At 34.3% G+C, this 5,058-nt stretch overlaps 1 protein-coding gene across 2 annotated transcripts in view; it reads right to left on the reverse strand.

The window, feature by feature from the left end:
* The window catches only part of LOC109536057, an 81,485-nt gene extending 76,708 nt beyond the window's left edge, over nt 1–4,777 (reverse strand). Inside the window, exon 1 of one of the 2 annotated variants that reach the window (XM_019902129.2) lies at nt 4,618–4,777. The gene's annotated coding sequence lies outside the window, so the exon portion shown is untranslated. The remainder of the gene's footprint in view (nt 1–4,617) is intronic. The other variant, XM_019902131.2, reaches the window with a different exon arrangement.
* Nucleotides 4,778–5,058: the final 281 nt, after the last annotated feature.

Consider the following 5,058-nt stretch of genomic DNA (forward strand, 5'->3'; position numbering starts at 1 on the left):
TGCTTAAACCTTCATTACGATACCTCAACTGATTGCTCGGAAATCGTCTTAAAAGTATAGGATTGAAAAATGGAAAATTGCGCAAAAACATTCCGACGTTTTAAAATGCATTGTGATTTCACCAGTGTTTTGCACGGTGAACACAATTCACACCACAGATAAACTCAAGCTTTTCTTATCAAGTGCTCAAACTTTTACTTTTACTTTACTTACTTATTACAACTTTACCTGTATAGTATGGAGCCTGTCTAAACATCTTCAAAAACAAAACCCTGCTTTAAAAAATTCTACAAATTTGACTTATAAATATATAAATTTAAAACTTTTTCGTCACATAGTCCAGCCCAGACCTTGGTTAACAAAATGCTCCTAAAAGTAAACCCCGAGCTTCTCCAGTTTCTGACCAAATTGATTTGAAACTTGAAGCACTTGACAAAATTGTGCAATTCTGCTTAAAGAAGAGTTAGAATCTAAACGTTTTTTTCGCATAGTGCAGGCTTTTTTTTATTTTGCTCTACAAAACGTACCCAATATTAAATGTAGAACTTCACCAATTCCGGAGCATGTTAATTTCAAGTAAAATCGAAGCTTCTAATGTGTTTCTCCTTTATGAGTTCAGGCAGAAATAAATTACAAACTTGGGCCCGCATTAGCAAATTTGTGAATAAAACTTAGTCTTAAAACCATGTAGAAACTCGCCTAAAGATAATTTAAATTAAAAAACGTCACATGTGCATACAGCAGACCTTGCTCTAAAAAATGCAGCGGAAAATAACATCGCTAACTTGACTAATTCTCGAGGAAAAAAATGTAAAACTCAAGTCTGCAAAAGCCACTAACACGCTCTACTTTGTTGAATAAACCGCATCTAAAAACAACTTGCTATTTTCACAGTTTTTTTTTTTAAACCAGCTCCTACACTTTTAAATCCAAAATTGTACACAACTGCCTGATGATGTTACAAAATCGATTTTTTTTTCGTAAATAAAGCAATCGTTTTGCACTGTTATCCAATAAAAAAAAGAAGTCAACTTTAGTCATTCCTGAGGAAATGAGTCCCCAACTCGAGGATTTTTAGAGCAACTTTTAGGCGAAATGTTTAAGGAAAATTCAAATTTGCGTCCAGAAAACTTGAAAATTACACTTTTCTCGAGCAGCCTTTGCTGTTGAAATGCATCTGAATCCAATTCCCAGGCTTTCGCCTTTTTGGCAACCTCGAAAACAAAATCCGATTTCATAAAGTTGATGACATCAAATCGGATTTTTTTCACGCTTTTCTATAGGTAGATGATGCAGCAAAAATCAGGAATACATATAATAAAGCTAACTTTATTATTTCCCGAGGGAATAAATTTTCAAACGCGGGCCTGCATACACAACTAGGAAAAGCAAATACAAACCGAGGGATCCAAAAAAAGATTTTCCTCTAACGAATACAGACTCACTACTTTTATAGTTTCTGAGAGGATCAGTGTATCCAATTTACACTTGGCAAAAACAAATAAACAAGCAAAAAAATGTCCTAATAATGACATAAAATCGAAACTTTAGCGGAATAGATGCCAAACTCCAGCCTGCTTAAACACACATTTTTAAAAATGGTCCGAAATTTCTTAAATCGGCGATAAAAATTTAAAATTTAAACTTAATTTAAAAAAATGGATGAAATTATCTGGGGAAAATATTAAATAGTAACAATTTTAACACATTCTGCATCAATAAATGCTTAAGTCGCTCATAAAAAGCTTGTAAAGGAAAATGCAATTTCCAAAAAGTGTGCAAATAAGTTTGAAGAAATTATAAAAGCCAGACGTTTTGCATACATAGGTCCAAACTTGCTCTACAGATAATGGACAAAGAAATGCAAAAAATGGACATGCAGAACCAACCACAAAAATCCAATACAATTTTCCAAAATTGTACGAAGTTCTATGATGATTAAATAAAATTTAAAGGTTTTCCCCAAAGAGAGCAGAATTTATTCTACAAAATGCATATCAAAGCAAATGGCTAACTTTATTAAATTATAAAAAACTGCAATAAAATATCCAAACTCAGACCTTCGTGAAAAGGTAAAAATCAACAATAATTGAAAAAATTGTACCAAATTGCCTGAGGCAGGTATAAACTGAAAACGTTGAAAAACACATGCATAAACAACTTCAAAAACACGCGTAGAGGCTATTTAAAAAATTATACAAAATGACATGACAAGGAAAAAAATTCATAAATAAAGTAAATGTTAATCTACTAAATTAAAAAAAAAATCAATAGAACACTCAGCGTAATTTTATAAAATCTGCACTAAATTGCCTGATGATGACAAAAATCGAAACTATTTTCTTATGTAAAGCAGACTTTGTCCTACAAAGTCACTCAGTCACTTACTCCGACGCGCCTCGTAAACCAAACGCAATCGTGAGAATTAATCAAAATTTTCCTGATGATGGCCGAAAGTCGAAACTTTGTTCACTTATAGAAGTACTTTTGCGCTAGAAAATTTATCCGAAAATGAATTTTTGCCTTCGCAAGTTACTGAGGAAATTAAGAATAAACTTTGACCTGCAAATGCCACCATAAAAAGGAGACGCAATTGTGAAAAATTTTTGAAAATTGCCTGACGATGACTAAGAATTGTAGCATTTTTGCATAAGCAAAGCATAATTTGCGCTACAAAATGCACATAAAAGCAACTATTTCACTTTATTTGTTCCTGAATAAATAAATGCAAAACTCCGGCCCGAACAAAGAATCTCCTGAACCAAACGCAATTTTGAAAAATTGTCCAAAAATGCCTGATGAAGACTAAAAATCGAAACGGTGTCCGCTTATAAAAAGCATGTTTCGGTATAAAATGCATCAAAAACTTACTTTCTGACTTAGCAAGTTACAGAGGAAATAAATGTTCCACTCCGCCCTGTTAAAACCACCACAGAAACCAGACGTAATTTTGAAAATTTCTTGAAAATTGCCTGAAGATGACTAAAAATCAAAGCTTTAGCCGCGTATAAAAACACACTTTGCCTTATTGAATGTATGGAAAGGCGACTGTTTCACGTGATTAGTTCCTAAATAAATAAATGTCAAACTTCGGCCTGAACAAACAGTCTCATGAACCAAACTCCGGCCTCAAGGCAATTTTGAAAAATTCTCTGAAGATGAATGAACATCGAAACTTTGTCCATTTAAGAAAAGACTTTTGTACTATAAAATTATTTGAAAATAAATTTTCTAACCTCCCAAATTGCAGCAGAAATACATGCTCATCTCTTTAAACTCTAATTTTTCTAAAAACTAATAAAGAAATTGTACAAACTCGCAGGAGGAAGACATAAAATCGAAACGTCGTCTACGACGATAAAGCGGTTATTGTGCTACAAAATTGAGCAAAAAAGTCAAACCCAGAATGGCTAAAAATCCTCAAAGACAAAACGAAAATAAAAAAATTGAAGTGAAAACATAAATATCAAAACAACCTGTAAAACAAACGCAATAGTGAAAAATTGCGAAAAAATTCCTGATGATGACCGAAATGAAAATCGAAATGCTGTTTGCTTTTAGAAGGGCCTTTGCTCAACAAAATTCATCCAAAATTGATTTTCTGATTTCACAAATTACAGAGCAAATAAATGCCAAACTCTGACCTGAAAAAAACTCTATGAAAACCAGACGCGATTGCAAAAAATGCTTGAAAATTGTCTGTCGATGACTGAAAATTAAAACGGAAAAAAAAGGAATTCATCCAAAATTGATTTTCCGACTCCTCAAGTTACAGAGAAAATAAATGTTAATATCTTAAAGACATCAGTAGGCAAAAGAGACAAAGTCGAATATTTTTCTGCGAAATTCATCTAAAATCCAATCAGCAACTTTACTAAATATTGAGCAAAGAAATGTCAAACCCAGAATAGTTGAAAAGCTTCGAAGACAAAACAAAAAAATCGAAAACTGCCTGAGGAAAGCCTAAAATCGAAACGAGCATAGTTAAAAGCAAATTACTGTCTTTACTAATGGATGATGAGATAAATGTTAAACTCGGGCTTATATGAAACTCTGACATTTAAACCCAGTTTAAGTAAACTAGGTAAAAGAATGCTAGGTAGAAAAAATTGTACCAAGTACCCTGATGGTGACCACTCAAAACTTTTTTACATTTTTGCTCAATGAATTGGAAATAAATATCGAACTAAATTATGCAAGACACATTTGAAAAATCTCCCAAATTACCTGATGATGGCACAAAAACGAAACGTCCGCCAAAAATAAACTGTTTAGAGACACTTTATATCTCGCAACTTGATCGGGTATTTTTAACTTCACTTCGCAATATTGCTAAACACTCTTAGATCTTCGCATAGGATTTTTCAAAAATGTCCAAAAAACTCCAAATTTTCAATTGGTCATTGACCAGCGCTATAGAATACGCTGATTACATAACTGTGATTACCCAATCGATTGACGACACGTGCCTTCACTTGCCGCATTGAAAATCAATGAGAACCTTGCTTGGCCATACCGGAACCGGAAATGCTCCATGTGACTGGAAATTCGAATCAAATCAAACCTGCCCAGGTGGATGACAAATTGATTGGCACCAAGCAATTTGTCTCAACTCACCTATACGACTTGCACTTTAGCGAAATTCCCCGCGATCAAACAAAACAACCGAAACGAAAAACAGAAAAAAACTTGCACTAAAACAAGCGCACGCGAATGGTACCGGTACTTCGAGCACGACGCGATCCGGCCTATTCTTGGCCTCAAAACAGCTGCGTTGCGACTAGTTTGTTGGTTCTGCGGCCGGTTCCAATGCCTCCGGTACCAGCGGGACCGTACCAAACCGATTAACATGTGCGGAGAAATGTTTTAATTCACTCACTACAGATGGAAAGTCCAATGTTGCTTAAAAGTACCCGAAAATCCCATAGAATTAGATTGTTGACCAACAGGCAACGATAATCTCTTACTGTCCTGCTGACTGCGCCAACTTCAAGAAAGTACACAGTAAAATGTCAACAAAATTGCAAACGAGTACCGTTCGCAATGACTGATGTATTA

The sequence above is a fragment of the Dendroctonus ponderosae genome, unplaced genomic scaffold (assembly GCF_020466585.1).
Source record: "Dendroctonus ponderosae isolate FM_Combo_2020 unplaced genomic scaffold, Dpon_F_20191213v2 Dpon_F_20191213_11, whole genome shotgun sequence".
Lineage (NCBI taxonomy): Eukaryota > Metazoa > Arthropoda > Insecta > Coleoptera > Curculionidae > Dendroctonus > Dendroctonus ponderosae.